We start from the raw sequence: 22,491 nt of genomic DNA, 5'->3' as shown, positions 1-22,491 counted from the left end.
CAGCATGCACCTTAGGATCGACTGTCTGCACCAGGGGCACAGCTGAAAACAAAAGGGGACAGGGCATTCAGTATTAAAGGCCTCACGGCTGCGCGGCGATCCGCCCGAGGAAATCAGGTCAGCTGACTGCGTGACCTCCTTTAAATCTCTCTTTGTGATGTCAGCTCCAAAAGGAGAACAGAAATAAAGATTTTTATCATTATTGGTCTCTTAAACTTCCCTATGAGTGCCACGGTATTACTTTTATTTCCTGTTGCAAGAAGAATTTGCCCCCTGAATGCTGGATAAGCTCTCATAATTCTAATATATCTGCGCTGACAAATTGGAGGAGATAAAAAAGACATCTGCTGACCATCTTTTTGAACAAGTCACGTCATGATTTCTTTAGCAGTAAAACAAGTGTGAAAGCAGAGGCAGTATAGCTGTTCAGATCAAATCAACATGCATCAGTACTGCGGGCTTTAGAAATACAGCATACGGCTTGTTTTTTAGCCTTAAGCCTTTCGGTCTTGTTTTTATGATCCTTAATATCCCACTGATGGCTTCAGGCAGTTTTACATATTTATTAAATTGGTACTACTACACCTATTTTACCGCATTTCTTCCTCACATATTGGAAACGCTGTCCTTAACTGCAGATAAAGAAAACGCAAATTCATGAATTATGCAGACTTTTGCAGTCTGACAGAACGGAATCAAAACTGCAGACACCAGGCCTCACGATGGCGGCATTACAATACGTTAATTAAACTAATAGATGGTCTAATGATTCAGCACGCACCGTGCGGTTTTTATGGTGAGCCGTGATGTTCCCATTGGCTGCCTTTAAAAGGCACTGGAGACATTCTCTGCAAAAGCATTTTATGATATGCCAGCAGGTTAACAGCTATTTGAGAGCCCATTGAGTCACTGTTACACTTAAACGTTCTCAGACATGAAACACTTCAGTCGGCCTTCACTTCAGTTAGCAGCACGTAAATGGCCACGTGTGTGTGTGTGTGTGTTTTTGTGGGGCTAGTTGAGCTTATACAGTTTTGCAAAGTAATTTCCCACCATCACCAATGGGATAGGGGCAATTGAACCCTGGCACTTCATGTTTTAAATGCTCATTTGTGCATCAAATGTTCCTTCGGAAGATAATAAGACACCATAATAGAATTATATGGAAATGCATTACATGGGAGGGAACCCGGCACATGCAAATGTTCACCTCTTCTCCCCGTGTCACCCTACAACACATCCTGTTTCTCAGCTATGTGCCGGGTCCGTAAAACCTCTCCGCATGAATATTTAATGTAACACTCATGTAATGCAGATTCAATTGTGTTTTATTTTCCCCTCTGCCCGGGCCATTATTTTGCCAAGTGCTGCGACTGATCTCGGTGAGAGTTGAGACTCACTGGTGAGAGTCCAAAAGCTTTGGGTGCACACGCACGCATGCACGCGCACGCACGCACGCACGCACGCACGCACGCACGCACGCACACACAGCAATTACCACAGTGACACAACTTGAGTGTCCCAATGCAGAATATACAAGAGGGCAGAAAGTGATTTTATGCATGGTTTAGCATTGTTTTTAACGGTCAGATGTTAATGTTAATGTATTAATCATCATGCAGATGCTTTTTGGGATGGAAGGAATTAGATAAAGCCATCTTTTATCTACGTAAAGATTCTTCGTTGTTCAGGTTAAAGGTTTACAGGAAGTAAAGGCAGCATCTATCTATCTATCTATCTATCTATCTATCTATCTATCTATCTATCTATCTATCTATCTACCTGTCACTGTCATAAATCCTCTTTTTTGTTTCCCCCAGTATGCAACCCTTTATTTGATCAGACATAACGAAGAAGAGTGAATATGCCAATGACGCACTTGGCAAATCAGGTAGTTAGGATGTGGAAATCAATTTTTAGTACCCAGTTTATTTTTTTTAACTGCAGTCACGAAGGAGCTGCTACTGACTAATCAATGACACTGATCACGCGTCTGTGGTAAGGTGTTATTTCTTTATTTGTTTATTTTTTACTCTACAACATTTTGGTTGGTATTTTAGTTGGTACGTGTGTTTTTTCTCCCAAGATAACGGATTCCCAAATCCGTTATCTGCAACTCTGAACTCGTAAGCCGTGAGCAGGTGAATGCACGCCACAGAAGAATCGCATTTATATGCTAGCCTGCGATTTAGGGCTTTGAAACAGCAGATGGGCAAAATGGTGGACCCAGGTCTGTCCAGGTCTCTGACCCTCTTCTTCTTTCTCTCTGCCAGCGCTCTCCTTGCCAGATTAAGGAGTGCCAGGGAGTTTGCCCCTTCCTCCCCCTTGAGGGGTGTCTCTGTGTGAGGTGGCGAGGGCTTGGCACGGCAATCTGTGGAGCATTGGAAGCAGGGGTCAGCATGTGCAGCTAGTGCCCTGCGGCCCTGCTATATCCAAACCTCTGTCTGCTTTGGCAAAAGAAAAGAAAGTGTGAAGAGGAGAGGGAAGAGGGGAGGGGGACGGATAAACACAGAGTCTACAGCCATGCCAGCAGCTCTGTGCTGCTGCACATGGGCACATTAGTGCTTTGAGCTAAAGCAATAATATCAACATGATAATATACTCGCAGTGGCAAGGCTGCGTTAACCCTTTACCGTATGAAGGTCCCTGTGATGTCACCTATAGGAAAACTGGAGAAAGGTTTTGAAGCTCAATATGAGTGGCTGTTGCTGGCACCACCTTGGCAGGACTTGACTATCTAACCTAACTTCTGACTGACTCAAAAATGGGCAGGCAGGCAGGTATTTGACACCAAGGCAGTCAGCTAACAACCCGTAAGAGCACCCACCCGTCACTCAAAGTGTCCAGGCTGTAAACATGTTTTTTTTTCTTTTCTTTTTCTCTGTGGTGAAGTTGGGACTGCAGTGCTAGCTTCAGTTTAGTTTCTGCCACAGACATATATGACCACTGGCAGTGTCCACATTCAGATGTTTTTTGAAGGTGCGAAATGTGTCACGTTCATACACGTGCTGAGGAATAATTAGAAAAACTGAAGATCTGACCACACGGCAAAGCTGTCAACGTGGAGGCAAAATCAAAGGAAGGAAAAAATTGGAAGGGGTAACCCCTGCAGCCCGTGAGTGACCACATTTTTATTGACTCTGACAGCTCTTGATATATTTCGTTGCCTGGGTCTACAAACAAACAAACAAACTTATTCGCGGATAGCCCCTTGAGATGAGCCACCTCGTTTTTGAGGGGGTCAAACATAGAAACATAATACAACGCAACAAGACAATCACAGTACAACACACACAATCACATACAGCATGCATAAGGCTCTTGATCCCCAACTCCTTATTTATTCTATAGAACAGCAAAAGAAGACATTACCATCAGAAGCAGTTGCAAGATTTTTTTTAAGAAAGTTAAATAGTAAGTTCTTGAAGAGGCGTAATAAAACCATTGATCTAATATTGGGTATATTGTTCCAGTCCATTGGAGCTTTAAACTTGAATACACACCTGCCAATATTTGTATTGGTTTTAGTAACAGAAAAAATAGTTGTTGAGTGTCAAAGAGTATATGGATATATGTAAGGGATCGGATATTGTTTTATGAATACGCATTTGCACCACCCATAGTCATGACAGGCACACTCCTTGATGGACTGCTTCCATCAAGGAGTGTGCCGGAAAACCACAGCCAGACCCCCTCAGAAAGGCCCATGTCCATTCTCTGATGAGTCACAACTGTTTTGGAGGCACAAGGCAGACCTACACAATATTAGGAAGGTGGTCATAATGTTACGCCTGATCTGTGCATGTGTAATCAATATTTTTTTTTTTCATGAATACATCAATAAATTTGCTGGAGGAAGCCATTCATGTAAGATGTCTCATGATCTCTCACTGACCAGGGAGGTCTCGCACGTCTCATTACCGTTAAATAATGTGAACATCCCTTGAGGCCACGGTGCTATCCACCGCTTTACGGAAACATTTACCTTAATATTAGTATGCATGTTTCTGTGTGCCCCATTTGGAGCTCTCCATCAGCCCCGGGGAGCAAATCAGTAGGTCAACTGGTTGCTCTATATTATCTGCAATGAGGCACGCGTACGGCTTCTTGGATGTGGGTCTGACAAAGGTTGCAGCAGGGTTGATGCGGTAAAGAGCTGCACCATTTTTGAAATGGGATCAGCTCCAGTTATCTATTCGCACCACAGCACTTTTGCAGGGCTGGAATGAATGACATTAGCTAAGCATGTTGCTAAGTCATATCGTTCCTGGGCTCGCTGCCCGTAACAACGAGAAGCTTTTGTAGTTTTAACGGGTCTTTTTTGATGTCGGGGGAGATTTTGGAGAACTCTTCTTGAAGAATCCCCTTAGCTGTCCTGAATACAGTCTAAAAATAAAAATCACATAATATAAAATATAATAATAAAAAAAAAACATTTGTGCTGAACTCATTCTTAACGTGAGTACAAAAAGATGAATGCTATTTGAAGTATTTGAAGTCATTAGTGTAATGATTTAATTATTTATGAGTGCCTAGGCATAACTTTGGATAGGAAGAGCTTTCAAGATATTATTGAAATGAAATGCAAATGGTTTTTTCCTCTCGGTGCACGAAGCACCCGGAAAATAGGTTTTCAGTCTGCTCTTTTTGTCTTGATGCATGGGAGCGAATATAAGATTTGTGTACATCTTCCTTTGTTCTATTTTCATTTCTCCTGACTTTAGCTGTCCCCCTCCCTCTGTCCCAGTCATCCCCAAGCGTGTCAGACCTTTTTTTGTGCCACTTTACTTACCCCCTACTGCCGTGCCTGCGTGTCAACACGACTCTACATCTTGTGTCTATATATATATATATATATATATACATACATACACACATGCAAAACAAAACAGAGCAGATTGGACAGACATGTCACCGTCTGAGAGATTACCTCCATTTAAATCCAAAGAGAAGGAGTGACTCTGTTAAGTCTTCTTGATTTCTCCTCTCTCCAGCAGAGCCTCATCGTACGGACAGACATGCTGTGCTGAGCCTTTGCCGTGATATCCTTCATTTTCTGTGCTGCTGCCTGGTACTTTTATTCCCAGGATGTCAGTGAAGTTGCCAGTCAGCCTGTACACATGCTGATTCCTTGGTTTTCTGCCCCTCCGTGATCGAACACTGGGCATAATCCTCTGTGTATGTCGCTCTGGGCTCAATCATCTGGAATGACGGAATTAGAGGGGAACACGGCAGAGCACATTACCTGCAGGGTAGAAGAGCAGCCTTCTAACCTGCACAGCACCTGCATGTGAGCCTCAACACCGGTGTGTATTTTGCTGTTTCTGCTTGCCTTCTCTCCTGAGTACAGTGTTATTCTACAGTATATTCTTGCTGTGTGTGCGTGAGAGAGAACTTATTTCCACCTGTGCCGTAATCACAGCATAACTTACTCCACAATGTGGAATTATTACCTTAACCACCACTCAAAGTCATTCACTGCGCCCGTACGTGGCAAATCCATAAGTGACATGGGCGGGTGACGGAGTGATGCACGATTTGCGCGGAGGTCACAGAACGCGCCGCAGAGAGGATACGACAAACAGCATAATTTCCACATTTCCTCTTTCATGCCGCCTCCTGATGTGAAAAATGCCTCTCTGGAATACATTTGCATTTAAGATAAAAGACAAAAACAAAAAGTAAACCTAACTACTTACAATATTTCCACTCAGGTTTCTCAGTTATTATCTGAAACAGACAGTAATAGATTTGTAAGAGAAGCAGACCTCTCATTTCTAAACAGCGCCAGTCAGTTTAGCCTACGGACATGTCAACTATTTTGCATATTTCCTCGCCCTCAGGTGATTGTAGGAGCATAAATATCCAAATGGATCATCATATAGCATGTAGCCTACATGCTATATATACAGCATCCTACATGCTATATATACAGCATCCTAATGCTACATGTCCCAAGCGAAAAGTGCAAAACTTCGCTAGGTCCAGGTCTTGACACAATTTTCATTATTATGCAAATGCTATTGACATTATATAAATAAAGCTTGAGCTCCTCCAATTGGATTATTGGAAACAACATAAGAAAACATTCTATTTTGTCTTTTTTCTCAAAGTGCATGATCATTTTTGTTCTTCTTCTCCTGGGTGGCCCTAATGCTGTTCCACCTCCACCAGCTACAAGGAAATGTTGGATTATACACTGTACTTGTTTTTTATCTACTTATTTATTTATGTTTTTACAACTCTCACTATCCCACGGGATCGTTTCAGGGACATGGCAGCTGGGTACGAAATGTATCCAAAAAACTGACACTTGAAAATGCATCACCATTACATGAACTACCTAAACACTCCTGGTCCATAATTAAGTACAACAGGCCTTAAAGTCAGATATGTTTGGGGACAGAGCAGTTTTGGAGTAACTGCCAAGCTTTCCCCAGGTTCTCAGCTTGATTCAGCCCTCACTCCTTCCCAGCTCCAATTTTATTCAACCGTTTCTAATTATTAATTATACTAAACATGGAGACAGAATCAGTCAGGATCTAATTCCAGAATTCTGCACGTCTCTAAACCACAGGAAACGTCAAGTGTTTAAAAGCTCCGTTTTACTCTTTGTGAATATCAAATTTGCTTTACTCTGGAAATTTGTTCTGTCAAGTTTATTATAACAGGAAATATGCAGCGCTGCTGCTTAAATCCATATTCAAATTAACGGACAAATGGAAACAGGAACAATGAAAGCATCTGTTGTTGCAGCTGGATGAACCATTTTCTTTGAGGATTTAAAAATAAAAATCATTATATCCCGTGATACAAAAAGTATTTTGTTATCGGTCCAGGTAGAATATTTGGATTTCGTCCAGGCTTTGTAGATGCGAAGATGAATTGAATTTCATTTTTTTTTTCAATGACGCTTGCGGCATTGTCCAACACAATGAAGCCGCACAGATATACTACAGAGAACTGAATTTTAATTGGAAATTTGCACCTCCATGGTACCCAGTGAAATGGTGTAGTTAGCCATTATAATTCTCTTTGGCTGTGAAAGTATGGATAAATACAGCACGATGGAAGCTAGTTGGCTGGACAGGCTGTTTGGAGCTTATGATAGAGCAGACAACCTAGTGCTTATAATATTGATCTGACTTTTTCCTTTGTTCCACAAAGATCATTAAAACTAAAATGAGCCCAGTGCACACAGTTATACTGGATCAATTCCGAAGCTTGACAGCACAGTAGCCTCATCTGATAAACAAATGCGAAGAGGCATCAGAACAATTCACTGCAAACACATCAAACTAACATCAAATTAGATCTTTGCATCTGTGCAATATCCTCAGCACTCAGTGCAGCAAACCGGACTCTGTCGGCATCCAGGACATCCACAAATTAAGCTTGAGAATCTACGAGGAACACTTGATTATAAGGGGGAGGGAAAGGTCAGGCCATTCATCACTCACATACCTGGTCATTACAGCAACACCAGTGGAAGCTGTGACAAATGAACCCCTCTCTCTTTAATGGACCTGGTATTCTGGTATTCCGAACGCGCGATCCAATGCGACTTGGAGTCAACAAGTCACATTCATTCACTGTAGAGAGCTGAAAACACTCGTAACCTCTTCAGCCATGATCTGGTAATTAACGAGCACCTACTCAGAAGCAAGGCTGTGCAACGCATGAGAATCTGGGAGGAAATGGACGAATAAGAGAATAAGCATCGTGTCGTTATGGAACCTTTAAGAGGCCCTGTGGAAGGAGTGCATGGGGAAATTTCACACATTGTTCTGCCGCTCCACTCGTCTGTCGTTTCACGTTTCCTTCTTATTTCTCCCGGTTTCCATCTGTGTGCAAGCTCGTTCCGAGCTCGTTACCGTGTGTGTCATGTCAATTTGCATTTTGTGTAGGCATCTGGAAAAATAAAATAAGCAAGTCTAATGCTTTTAAAATTGTAGAGCCGCAGATCCTGTTTCACCTAAACATATCCCGAAATCAAGTGGGAAAAAAAAAAAAAAAAAAAAAAATGCAGTTATTTTGGCAGTAACTCAAGCCGTTCACACAACGGGCGAGTTATCAATGAGTGGACGGAGCAAAGCGGTTCCTCCTGGGAGCTTGCATTTTCCCAAACTCTCCCACTGCTTTCCCGTTGACAGCGCTCTTTGCTCTCTGGCCAAGCCCCAAACACAAGAGCGAGCCCCCAGTGGCAGTAATTACTGCACCACTCAACCAAAATGACGAATGAACTAATGTCACAGTGGCCCGGCTTGCTCGCTCGCTCCTCTCTTCGCTCCGACGGCCACACATTAGAGCGCAGAGGTCCTCTCACTCCCGTCCACACACAAACATAATAAAAGTTTTTACTGCAGGAAGTCAGTTGTAGAGAACAGGTGAAGGCTATGACGGCTGAACGCGCCACCTTTTGGGGACAGAGACTCGGAGACTGTTAAGAAAAAGAGAGAGGGGAGGGAGGACGGGAGACTGTTAGATAGCCTGTCAGAAAGCAGGCAGCCATGTCCGCAGCAGCAGGGTCGTATGCCGAACGCTAATTACATTGATGAATGGCGTTGGCTTCATGTCACACTACCAGCGATTTACAGCCCCGGTGACCCTCGCTACCACCATACGTGAAGGACAAAGCACGCAGGGCGCAGCGGAAAACAGAAAGGGGGGAGACAGATAGAAGCTCTTCCTCTAAATAAAGAGAAGAAGAAAGATTTGATTCTTGTTGACATTACCCGCCTGTATTATCGCCATTTCATGGCGCCCACAAAGCTAATTGAATCCGCGCCTCCACCCTGCACTGAATCCTCTTTACTGCCGACAGAGCCACCTTCATTACATTTTTTTTTTCTCCCTTTTTCGCAACAGAACACTTCACATTTGACATATGACTCATTCAAACGCGCACACAAACAGAAGATGAGACGCGTTCACGCGGCTTCATTTCCACCGTGGCCCACGCTGACGAAAAACGCATGATACATGTGTACTGATCATGTGCGCGTTAGATAAATGGGGAGGGGTGGGCTTCTTGCAGGGGATAAATTTGCTCATGCCATGTAAGGACTGAGATGGGAAAGGCTGGGATGTGTGATTATATGAGAGTGAACCAGAATGAAAAAAGAGGGGAAAATAAGAAATAGAGAATACAGAAAATAAGAAAAAGAATACTATTCATGCTGATGTGTGTGTGCCTGCCTTTTGTATAGCCAAGCGAAAGCAGGGGTGCCCTGTGATTGATTCTCCCTCTGTTTCCTGGCATACGTATCATCAAAGGGAGACGTGGTGATCTTGAATACAATTAAGAAGGCTCAGCTTTGACACAACTGTAATCAAACAGGCCACGGGAGAAGAAATGAGGACGTCAACGCCGACTGCTGCATTCGCACTTTTATCTATTGCCCTTTTCCCATCCCGTCAGTTTTCTGCCGATGTGAGGGATGCACGCACAAAATGGGCTGGGTGACAGGTCTAACTTATCAGCTCTGAGGCATCTAGCATCTGCTCTGTGAAATACCTTTTGGAAAAAGTGAAAGACTCTTGATAAGTTTTTAGTTCACGCCATGCAATAGATGGTGTGTCTAGGGTTGGTATGTGGTTCTTGGTTCTTAAAACAACATTGTATTACTTTACAAAAGGGCCATTTCCAGCAAAATAATTATGTTTTATGTTGTATATTTGAAAGATTACACATTATACTGTCATTTAATACACCTTTTAAATATGTAGTTACACAGCAGTTAATACTATTGACAGCTAGTCACCGCCAGACAATTTTCCAGATACATATCAGAAAACAGGAACAGAGATGCTGTGATCCAAGCCTTCACTGCACAGCTCTCCATTTTGCCATTCTGACATCCACATACCCCTGAATGAGCCCATTTACAGAGCGGATCACAAGCTAAGATAACGCGGAGCTCTAACTCCAACTTATCCCAATGGCAGCAGCAAGCTTCACATTTAATGAAAGGTGAGAGATCACAGACAGGAAATTGAGCTGAGTTAGCTGCAGGAATTTAAACAGAAGACAGTTGGCACCGGAATATTCACAGCAAAATATAGAGAGAAGATTCGGTGTTCATCCTCTTTGTTGGACCAACATTTAAATATGAGAACTACAGTACTCTGGATGAAGTGCTTTGGGCTTATAAATCACTTTGTAAACTGATGTGCAGTTATTGGCCAGTATATCTAGTTGGCAGAAAAATAATGAAGAAAATCGTACTCAGTGAGATATGCATAAGATCAAATTTGCAGTCTCATTACCGGCAAGAACTCAATAACAATCTATGCCTATCAGTAAATGTTCAAAATGTTCTCACTTTGTAGATGATAGTAAGTTGCTAGTGTATCTAGTGTAACAACATGTTGTTTGGCTGCCAAGTAGTGGCGATTTTGCATTGGAAATTCTGGTGGGCCAGGCAGGAAAATCCAGATCATAATCAATACCCTCACAAAAAACACAGTAGAAAGTGAGGGGACAACAGCACCTGACAAGATGTGACGACAAAACTGCAGCTGAATAACGCCATCAGACAAACAAAGCCAATCTGACGACATTATAATTATATCAATAGCGCCACCAAACGGCAGTGTTCAAAAACATGACAACAATAAAAACACAATGCAACACTCATGGTGTGAATGGCGCACATCCAATACACAGCAATCAGTATACAAAGTTACTAAACACAAGATACTACAGCCAAACATACATCTCAGCTCCAGACAGGTGAACAGCGCTGTATACGAGCATGCACGCCCATCAGTTCACCAGTGCACAAAACTGCAGGCCATCTCAGCTGTGCCCCACTGAGTGGAAACAGAGACGCAGCATCAGGCACAACAAACTCTTCACACACAACTACACTACAAAAAGAGTCTACAGAGGAAATTGCATTCATCAGATGTGGACATTTTATTGGGAGCAATCTTTATTACTTATTAACTTATGTGCAACAACATTTTAAACACAGGAAAACTTGTAAAGCTTATATTCCTCGTCTGCACAGCAGCGCCCTCTGGCACCTAATGCAAAAAATTGTTTCTCAAGACAAAATGAATATTGAAAGCAAATTTCAAGACATCATAGCCCGTCATGGGTCACGCGGCTGGTAAATGAGACAGATGAATGAACCAATTTATTGATCTACGTTATTGCCTGGGGTGAGCGAGCAGGTCACCACCCACTTGTCAGTGGTCATATTGAAACCATTCATCAATTGTTTAAAAGGCTGAGGTTAGAAAATGAATTAAATATGCCTCTCTACCTTCCTCTTGGAGGAATCTCCAGCATTCACAGACCAGATGAAATATGGTCCCTCCAGTGAACTCTCGGTCTACCTATGGGTTGCCATGCCTGGTAAACATCCATAGGGAAGAGCCCAAGAGGCATTCTAACCAGATGCCCAGACCACCTCAACTGGCACCTTTCGAGCAGCTACTCTACTCTGAGCTCTCCGTCTGAGCTACTCACCCTATTTCTAAGACTGATCCCTTCAGAGGAAACCCATTTCAGCCACTTTAATCCATAGTCTCAGTCCAAACTGCTAGCACATGTCACTTGTCAACAAGACCCCAAGATACTGCAGCAACTCAAATCAGATTCAGAAAGAGCCATCCACCATTTATCACATTAAACATTTTTTTTCTTCTCAAACATGCATTAACATGAAGTGAGCAACAGGCAACTTCCTGCTGGAGTATAATGGCAAAAAAGACTACAAATCTATATGAAAGGTAGATCTGGGGAACAACAAAAAACAAAACAAAACTCCACCATAGAGGAAGAGGACAGCCACACCAGACTAAATCTGTTTTTCTTTTACCAAAGCAACAGGCTACATAAAAACTGACTCAGAAGCTGTCTCCTCTCCTTGCAGCAGAAAATTCTGCAGTAGAAAAAGAGACTGTATCTTAATTCACTGACCAAGCAAGAAATGATGTGAACGCTTCAAAATCATCCCCGAGATGATGTCTTTGCCTCATCTTTTCCAGTCGCTGCCAGAGTGATAATGATTAAAGAGACAGACGGACCACTTTGGCAAAGGGTGGGACACATAAAATAACAGTAATTAATGCATTTAATCAATACGGCAAATAGCCACGTGTAAATCATGTACAATAAACCTCCACATACTGTGTGATTATTGGTGGGTTTTGGTTTACTATGTAGCTTGACCGTGGGATTTTTGTACAAACTGTGCACAGTTAGCTGCTTACATCATTACTTAAATGGACAGGGAGAAATCTGCACGGTAAGGAACATGAACATGGCTCATGCTGCTACTATGCAATTTCTGTTTAGCAGTTTAAAGCCTCCGCCTCTATTGTTTAACAAAGGAAATACTTGTAGTCGCACTGCTCTAAAAAGCAAAATGATGACTCCTAATGTAACCGTTCTTTTGTAACTAAAGGAGAAATGAAAGTGGCACGGCGAGTTTGCTGTACACACAAGATTGTCAAACTAATCATTAAAAATAAGCTGAGCTATATTATACATTTACTCAATTTTACTTTTTTTTTTGCATGGTGAATGCAATATATTAACATTGTTTCTTTTCTTTCATATTCATTCCACTCACTTCTCAGAGTTTAGCACGGCCTCCCCATGCTCACTCTGTTTGGCTCTTCATCTTCTTTCCATCTTTGCTTCTCCTCAACCAACAGACAAGTTCAGCAAGGGAAGGCCCGTTGCTAGGCAACAGCACAGAGTGTATGATTAAAACTTTGATTTCCAATCTATCACCTGAGAGACTGATGTGGCTTCCTCTGATGCACTGTAGAGCCGCTGGGATGGACTCGTGCACAGCAGCTCAACACGTGCCAAATGAATCTTTACTGTGAAATGAAACATTTGGTTCTCATGGAGCCGAACTACCTCATCTTCAACCAGCCTGACATTAAACTGCTACACGTTTGGAGCGCTGAGAACTCGTGGCCAACTAACTGGGTGCAATTTGGGGGTTTGGGAGGAATTTGGTTCCTGCTGTGTTAGATCTGAGCTTCAAATGCTGCTGAAAATGTGACATTTTGTCAGTCTGGCATGCTTTGTCCATTGTGCTTTGACTCTAGAAAAAAGTAACGCTACTTAGGTTACAAGTCAAGATAAAAGACTGTACAAAAGCCTCACTCAAGTATACTTTGTTGAACGACAACAGCCACACCGATGGAGGTGTTACAACCGATTTCATCACTAGGACTGATTCTAATCTTTCTTATGTTCTGCTTGACTATTTGAAAGAGGAACGGAGGAGGAAGAAATAGATGTAGGTGTGTGTGTGAGAGAGCGTACATTTTCAGGTTCCCAGATGATGAGCAGTGTCAAGGCACCCTAACAGTTTGGCCCCAGGTAATTTAGTGATACATGAATGACATATTTATCCCTGGCAAGGGATGTCTGTTTAAAAAAAAATGACAGGTGTGTGTGTGTGTCTGTGCGCTAGCCATCCAAAGTTCATCTAAATGCTCCCCTCTGGCATCCCTGGCTCTGCAATAGGTGGGAAATCTAATCTACAGGCCAGAGATGATAAGATGGTGGCACACAGAGGTATGATGAGCCAAAAACTCAGATGAGTTGTTGAGTTAAGAGGAGTGAACAGATTGGGACAGGGCAATCTTATTGGATATATATATATATATATATATATATATATATATATATACACACACACACACACACACACACACACACACACACACACACTTTCGTATTGAATTGAGATGATGTGCCATCTTATTGTATATCTTAAATATGACGTGTTAGACGTTATTGTATTATACACCACCAGTCAAAAGTTTGGACACATGATTTTTTTTTACTAAAAAAATAAATAAAAAAGTTTTGAAAACTTGGTCCGAAACTACAACCACAACTGAAGTGCTGCTGTTAGGAGGATGCCAAACCAACAGGCAACCCTAACCTTTGAGCTATGCTGACCGATCAGAAGCCTCAAAAAATGAGCTATTACCAGTTCCAGCGGGCTACCGACAGTAGTGGGAGTTTTGGATCAAGTAGCACTGACTACCAGAACTTATGTCTGGCAGTGTACAAGACCGCCTCATGTGAACAAAAGAAAGCATGGCATCCACTCTGACATTGTAAGCCCAAACAAAAGGAGTTTCTGACTACCTCCACCCTGGAAGGAGTTTTCCAAAGGTCTTGGATTCGGGGACCTAAATCTGTATTCATGTGTGGACAAGAGTATTAGCAGGGCTGTGCAAGTGCTGAAATCAAACAGGAAGGAACCTGGGCAAGAGGATGAATGAACTCTGGCAATCGCCAACATCAGTGACGTGTGTGGTCATGGTCGAGTGGTCAAAGCCAGCAACCAGGAGTCAGCGGGAAACTTTAGAACGACAAAGAGGCCATTCAGTTTGCTGAGGAAGGCTGTGAGGTGGAGCCGAATGCTCCCAGAAAATAGTGAGGAGAACTTTGAGCATTTCGTAGAACACCAGCAACGAATGTGGTTTGAGGTTTATTAATGTTATGCAGTAGAAATACTAACAAGCTTTCTGGTCATTACTAGATAGCAGACACCTTAAACTATGAAGTGATGTGCATAGCTTTTCACTATTCTGAGATCAAGATCACCTTGGTGATCAGGCTACAACAGAGATTTTGGCATGTGGCCAATCAAAACAGAAAAGTCTGTATGAACTGTCTTATTAACTATAAATGTTATTTTTTATTTTTTTTTTAAAAAGTACACATCAATGCAGAGGAAAATAATAAAAGTTTAAAGAGAAATGTGTGAAACCCAATGTGATTTTATGTCATAAATAAATGTTTCTAGTGTTTCTATGCTATACCTGTCTTGTTGCTTGCAGTCCTTTGGTCTGCTGCGCTAGCCTGCAGTTAGCTACAGCTGCGTTTTGCTGAAGGAAATTAACTTTTCTGTTGTGGGCTGACGCGCAAGTTCGTTTTCACACATCAAATTCTGTTTTTCACTCTATGTTGGTTGTATCTGTTGGGAAGATATACAGAGATCAGTGGAGACAGTGGACAACAGAAGCCTTAGGCATGTCTGCGGTTTTCACTCAGTCAGTCGACTCCAGGGAGCGGGACAGGGAAACCCTCAGCAACACAGGAAGCCGGAAGGTGAGAAAGGGGGAGTGAGGACAGGCAGAGAAATGTCTGCAATCACTTTTTTATTACGTGTTTTCACTGTGGGCTTCTGTCTGGGCCGTGCTAGGGGAGGAAAAACGGCAGATGTATCAACACTCGGAAATAGCCTACAGACAAAGATGAAAGAAAACCCATTTGGACATGTTCAAACACACAGGCCTGTATTTACAGAGGCATGCTCCTGTGTATCTCTGTCTAATTCTCAGAAATGTTTATTTAATTGTGTATTGATTTAAAGGTTTCTTGAAGGCATACACAAACCAAGTTCACCTAAAGGCTAAAAGGAGTGTGGGCTGCCAATACTTGGTCATGTGATGCTTTACATTAGTACACTGGAGATACGGATGACGTATTTTTCTTAAACTTACATATGTAAGTTTAAGAAAACCCCAAACCTTTTAAAATCTGAAACATACAGTATACTAAAGTAAAATAGCTGCCTGTGGTTTTACTAAATGGGATTGAGGTAAACCAGCTAAAAAAAAAAAGGCAGTTGACTGACTCTTCAAAGTTTGTCACTGTCTGAACGGTGCTTGCATGTGACGTGTGATGAAGACTTGAATTTGTGGCTGAGATTGCTAAAGTTACTGAAAAGAGGTGTGTGTTAAGTTTCCATCACCACTGACCAGATCTGGAGCCCATTACTAACCGTGACTACAGCAGTTATTTGACCCACCTTCCAAGTGGAACTGATAGCAGATGTTGGAAAGTGTTAGTAGGTTTCTATTCCACTGTGTAAGGGGCTTTAGATCAATTTATAAGACAAGTCACAAGCGAGAGGTTACCTAACTGACTGAAAAATGAAGCCAGTGCCGAAGTGACAAAAACTGCAGACAGTCCCGTAGACTCCCGTAAATGTTAAAATACTCTTTATAGAGTAAAGAGTTAAGAAATAAACATGTTTGCAGCCAAAAAAATTGGCTTTGGTCTCTATAGTCGAATTCCACGCTCATGACAATTGTTTGTGGGGTTTTATGTAACATGCCCATTTAAATTGAACCGAGCCTTAAATGTAGGCATGGCATTTTAGTGACAGTTAGGTGCCTTGCCTCTCTTGTGATCTACCTCGTTGCTAATTAAGTCAGTAGTTGGGCGGAGTCAGGGACTGCCAAGATGGCAGCTACCATAGCCACCACTATAAGCTTCAAAACTACCCGTCACATCTTAACGCACACTGTACTGTCACAAAGGCCACCAGAGCTTTTGGTTTGTCAGAGTAATGAAGAAGTTGCCTCAGGGGTCTTCAGTGTTTTTCAGGCCAAGGACTCCCAAACGGATGCTGAGATTAAGAAGAGACCCCCTACCTACTATATGTGTGTGCTATATTTAACTCGGCCTAGTGCTACATGTGCAACAGTAGGGTGGCCGGCCATGCAACAGTCGTAAACATGAACATACCTGACATAAACATACCTATATATACCATGCACTGTTAGCTTCTCTTCTGCTAATATTGAATCGAGGGATTTCCCCTGGGAACTGAACAGGCTCTTGGGCAATTGCGGGAAACCTGTCAGAGTCAGCGTGTAATATGCAGCCTTGTGATTGGCTGCAGTACCTCCGTGGACCCTTTGGGGGTCGCGGACCCTCTGTTGAAGACCTATCCATTACATTCAAGTGCAATACACTTCGCAACACGTCTACTCTGAGATGACTGGAGTCGGTGGAGTTTGCTCTCTTTGATATCTGCATTAATATGTGATCTGCAATCGCAACTCATGACTCATTCCCATTTTTTCCATGCTTTTAATGCCATATAAACCCTTGTAAAGAAATTCCTGGTACCATCCTTTGATAATAAGTTTAAACCAGTCAGCTGACTGTCAGAGTACTTTTTATAGAAGGTAATATATAAGATACAAGCTTGCGTGTCAGCTTGATCAAATCGTCATTGTCCACTGGCTTTAATCACAAGTTATTCATGTCTCAGAAAAATGTCCGCAATAAAAGTCCTGTAAAGTGGAACTGTTGGCTCATCAGGTTTCTTTAGGTGCTGCAAAGTATATAGCCTAAAAGCACTGGTTTCACGGTGACAGTAAAACACGGTCAGGGTTAATGCCTTTATTTCACTGCAATTACACGGTGACTTTTAACAGTATCAAGATTATTTCTTTGCTCTACCTATAATGCTTCTAATATGTCATAAACTCTTATCCCTTGGGAAATTCTTACCTAGATATGTAGAAAAAAATGACAATATGTACCAAGAAGAGAAGCCTTGTTGTTATTCCCTCTGTGCACAGTAAGCCACATACGTAAAAGAATGATGGTAGGTCTTACCTGTCCCGTAGGAACTCTGGGGTTCGTCTTTCACTCCCGGCCAATCCCTGCTTCTGGAGGAAATCCACACATCTTTCCTCAGGCCTTTCCTCAGTACTAATGAAACTGCAGGAATGCAATTGCAGAAATGCTGTTGGAAAACAGACAAAGAATTAAACAAAGAAGTACGTTTATGCTGTAAGAACATTTTTGGTAGACTTGAGTACGAGTGAACGAGTCTTTACTCACACTTGTTTCGGGTGGTTTGAGTAGTTGCTCTGCTGCAGCTGTTTCATCCTCACTGGGGCTGACTGGTGGCAGAGTGTGATTGAAATGGAATGACTGATAGTTTGATTTTAGAAATACCTAGAGCTGAACAAAGCACCATATCCAGCGGGCGTTGCTCCCTTAGAGATCGGTGTTTATTCGACCAGCCTCTGACAAAAGCAGCTGGCTGGAAGCTTTTTCATTACAGCGAGTGTGGTTGATTGTATTTTCTCCTCCACTTTCTGAAGTGTCTAAATGGAGCCGCTACAGCGTATACAGTACTCATCGCGTTAGAGCCATCACTAGGCGCCGCCACGAGTCTATTAAGCTTGTCAGCTTCGACGAGACAAGTGGAATCTACGAACAAATCTGATTTTTTACCTTTAAATATCTCTCTTCCTGAATGCCAATCTAAATACAGACTCTCTGTAGTTTACGGATTGTTCTAAATCTGTCATCAACGTTTAGTCGCCCTTGCCAGACGAGCAAAGAGAGAGGCATGTAGTCACGGTTTAAAGGCACTGGGGAAATCAAAGGCTTGGCTCTATCGATGTGGATTTTGGCCATGTGAGAGGTTGTAAACACACCAAACTGCCACTCTCAAAGTAACTACACTTAAAAAAAAAACAGTTAATCAGATGTAATGTGCATTAGAGACACAGGCAGAAAAAGAGAAAGAGCAGTTCATAAGCCGTCTCATTTAGGAGCGTTATATTAAGATGGAAACTGACCGGTAGTATCATGGAAACATTTCTCAGTCAGCTTTCTCATGGCTGATATGGATAACGCCAGAAGACGAGTGTTCAAACATGGCGAGGCTTACTCCGGGAACATCTGAGCTCCCCTCTGTTCGACATCGCCAACGAAGTATTGGGCAGAGCGGAAGCCCCACAGTGTGTCCTCACTTTGCTTTACAGATTTATGCATGAGCACACAGAGTACGGTGCACTGAAAAAAACATGCATTGTGCCATAAAAAATGCATAGATGAACATGAAGTATACATGGAGAAGCAAAAACACTGTTTTACATTACAGTATGGTCATTGAGATAGAGTCACATACCGCACAAAATATAAGCAACACTACGCATGGAGACAATCAATGTTGCCTGAAACCATGCTTGAATATTAGAAGCTATTTGTCAATTATCAAGCAGGTTTTTTTTAGCAGCGGAGCACAGAGAATTAAGATGATGGACAGTAACCTGAGGAAAAAGAAGAAATCCACATTAGCTCAGATTTAACGCCAACAGGAGGCCGCCAGGGGTCATAAAAGGCAACGCGTAATAACAGAGGAAAACATGCAAACTGATTTCGTTTGCTCGAATCTTATAATCACCTCCCCACTACAATACCTGAAAAAATCCGTAGCCACAGGGATTTCTCGCAGAATAGCTTGGATCAGCTGAATTTAATTAGAGCTGTCTTAAATATCCCCTAATCTCCATAAATAAGTGCACGCTTTACGAATGCTTTATTCATAATTTATCTGTTCTCCACTGTGAGGGAGCACAAGTGCCGAGAAAGCCTCATCAGGAACGAACAATGGGGCTCATCTGATTATGTGACTGACCCTACACAAATCTGATTACTAACCCCCCGACGCCATTTCGTTCCCTCCAAGTCGCGCATTGTGCGAAAGGCACGAGAAGTGAGGCTGGAGAACCTGGGGAGAACCCCACGCAGACACAGGGAGAACATGCAAGAAAGGCCCGAGCTGAACCCAGACCTTCTCACTGGGAGGCATCAGCGCTAACCAGTGTTTACATATGCAGAAAATATTAAACGCAATCAAATACACAAATTATGCAGATATACAGTAGTAGTAACAAATTTTGTTCTTGTTATCTTAAAATGAGCGTTTCATATTAGCAGAGGAGGCAGGTCCTCTTCCACTGATCCCCCCATGTTTTTACAGTAGCCCAGAATAGACTTGCTAAACACTCGCTCTGCAGACGTGTTTTGTCTCCTACATGCATGGAAGCGAGAGTTGAGAGAAGACATTCAGATGCACTCCATGACCTAACTGCAAGACGCCGAGAAATCCTACACTCTGGTTCTTTAAATACCAAATCAGAATAACCCCACGTGCTGCCACGCAAGACAGAAGGAAACACAGGCAGGAGAATATTTATCTTTTACAGAGCAACAGCAGCAAACTTATTTTAGGTAATGGTGTACACGTCATTCTGCACCCCGTGCTCCTCGCTGTAACTTTTCTTTTCCAGTTCCTCTTAAATGGAAATACTAATATTAAATGATACCGCGGTGCGTTTGGAACACTGATTATTCAATGCAACCCATTTTCAATAGTGGAAAGTTGACTGTGATGGATGGCCGATGGAGAGATGTGAAATAACAGACTAGCGGAACAAGTGATTCACATACTGTAGAAGCGAGTGGTTGAGGTGTGCACTAAGACAAGCTGTTACATGGATTCAGACTGAGATTGAGTCCGTATTTCATGATTCATTCTCAACGTCAAACTGTTCATTGCCTTTCTTTCCTATGAAAACTGCATAATTGACACCAACAATAACATCTGCAGTTAATAACCAGCTGAACTGATTCCTTATGCTCCTCCCCAAATGCATTCATTTATCTTTGTGTATTTCAGTGTTTATTCCAAAATTCATTTAATAAATGTCATTATTTCATAATTCATGTGGAACAGCAAGTCTTCTCAATTATCTCCTTGGCTGCCAACATACATGCAATTTTACACCGGCTCTACGAGGACACAGGAGCACATGCAGCCAGGCAGCATCTTAATATCCTCTTCAATTTTTGTTGTCGAGTTTGTAGTTTTGTCATGGACTGGCGACACCTGGATACAGGTGGTGGTTGGTTTGGTGGTTTAAATACACTTGTACTGACCGTTCTGGGTTCTCTGTCTTTTGGATTTGCCTTTGCAACACTTCTTCTGTGTATAACTTTGTTAAAATGGTAAGATATATTTTCACCAAAGTCTTTTTAATTTAACTAAAAAAGAAAAAAAGAAAAGAAAAACTAAAATTAAATTGTTAATTCATTAATTAATCGTGATTGATTTAAAGAGTTGTTACCTGACTTTTGCTAGATGCCCAAACCAATACTTCAACTGCTGTCTCTTTATGTTCATCTAGTTAACAGAAAATTTATCTTAAAACATGTTTTTCAGTTTCCTGTCGATAAGGCGTCATATGATTTATCTGTGACTTTCCAGGGGGCACGGTGTCAGCTGTCGCTATAGCAACATCGCTTTGGAAGCCGTCTTGTTTGCAAAGCTATTCTTTAATCCACTTGTGAAGTGGGACGTAGCGGCATGTAGCGCCTCCCTGTCGTGTGCATATTACCCGACTGAATGAAAAGGCTCTTGCCGTGTCAGAAATGTCACGAAAGGCTGCTGGCTGGGGACGCCGCGTGACACCGACGAACCCGTTCCAGGTTCCAGCCGTGGTAAATAAGAGCTGCAACAGTTTGTGGTTTGTGAACATTTTTAGATGTGATAGAAATACATACAAACAAAAAAAAAAATATCGACTCATGTAAAACAAACAAACAAAACAAAACAGTGCTGTATTGGAATATTAATACTTTGCAGTGTTCCTTGGTTCTGGGCGCCCCAGGCAAAGGAGAACATGTGACTGCAAGAGGGGTTTCTTTCCTTGACTAATTCAAGAACACCCAGTACTGCATGGCTGGATACTGGGGGGATGCATTTTGGCTGTTGTTCACATACTGTATTTATTTTATATTTCTATTAAAAATCAACACATATCAAATTAGCACTGTAATAGTACACTTCAATGTATTCAAAGAATTCTTTAAATGCCCTAAAAAAGCCAATAACATTTCTGTTGTCTAATTTGCAGCTTGCATTGTTTATTCTTTTTAATTGTTAAAAAAAACAGTGTAGAAAAAGAAAGAATATCCCGCAGCGCCGGAAGCCTACAGATGTGATCCGGGCTCACTTGATGCCACTGGTTTAGTGTTAATGGCTGAAGCTGTTTGTCATTCTGTCACTGATGCCAGAGTCAACTTTAATGTTTAAGACGCGCCGATAAGACGAAGGATAAATATTGCACTTTCGGTTTAGATTTACCCAGAGTGCAGTCAGGTCTCACCTCTCCTCCCGCCCTCCTCTCCAGACCTCATTTACTTACAACGCACAACTTGTCGGCTGATTTCCGTGACTGGGCCGACTCGTGCAGCGGCAGCCGTCGGCCGGCTTGTCCCTACAATCAGGCCCGAAGTGGAAGAGCGTGAGCAGAATTGTCGCTTGGTTTGACCCTCATGTGTGACCTCTCGTATGTGTCACAGTCTTCCCCGCGGGACATCTTCCTCCCTAAGCATAGGTGAAGTTGATCAGCGACTCCTGCTTGAATTAAATGGGCCTGCAGAACAATAGGACCCTTCTCTCTCATGATGTGACCTTTTATAGTTGTCAGAGGCTGATTTTTTTGTCGCCTACATCTTCATCATCAGCAACCTTTTCCTTCACCCCTGGTCTGAAGGGGGATGTGCCGATGCCTTGGTGGTGGGTTCGGGACTGGTGGCTACTTTAAATGGATCTTATCCGGCTGCCTCTGGAAGAGGACGGACCTGCTGCACAGCTTCATCCATCCAGACATCAACGCTGACCGATGGATTACCTGCGCTGAGAGCCAAACCCGTCAGCCTTGACTCCTTTTGACAGATGAGATGTCCTGCTTATACTCCCATCTTCCTCATCAATGTTGTGTCATGTTGGAGCCGACTGAACTTGTAGCCTGCGTATTGGTGTGAGGATAAGGCTTCGCTAGTCTGCTCCTCCCAGCAGACAAAGGAGAAGGGTTGTGTCAGACAGGATAGAC

The 22,491-nt window shown here is 42.4% G+C and overlaps 1 long non-coding RNA gene across 1 annotated transcript; it reads right to left on the bottom strand.

Moving 5' to 3' along the window:
* Positions 1-2,100: 2,100 nt before the first annotated feature.
* LOC125020331 lies at positions 2,101-17,701 on the bottom strand. Its single transcript, XR_007114194.1, has 3 exons — positions 17,639-17,701; positions 17,411-17,540; positions 2,101-2,371 (listed from the first exon to the last, which is right to left on the bottom strand). It is a non-coding gene; the product is annotated as an uncharacterized LOC125020331 (long non-coding RNA).
* Between the last annotated feature and the right edge of the window lie 4,790 nt (positions 17,702-22,491).

Source organism: Mugil cephalus, chromosome 14, assembly GCF_022458985.1.
Source record: "Mugil cephalus isolate CIBA_MC_2020 chromosome 14, CIBA_Mcephalus_1.1, whole genome shotgun sequence".
NCBI classification, from domain to species: domain Eukaryota; kingdom Metazoa; phylum Chordata; class Actinopteri; order Mugiliformes; family Mugilidae; genus Mugil; species Mugil cephalus.
Note: the sequence above shows the minus strand (reverse complement) of the source record. Positions and strands in the feature narration are given on the sequence as shown.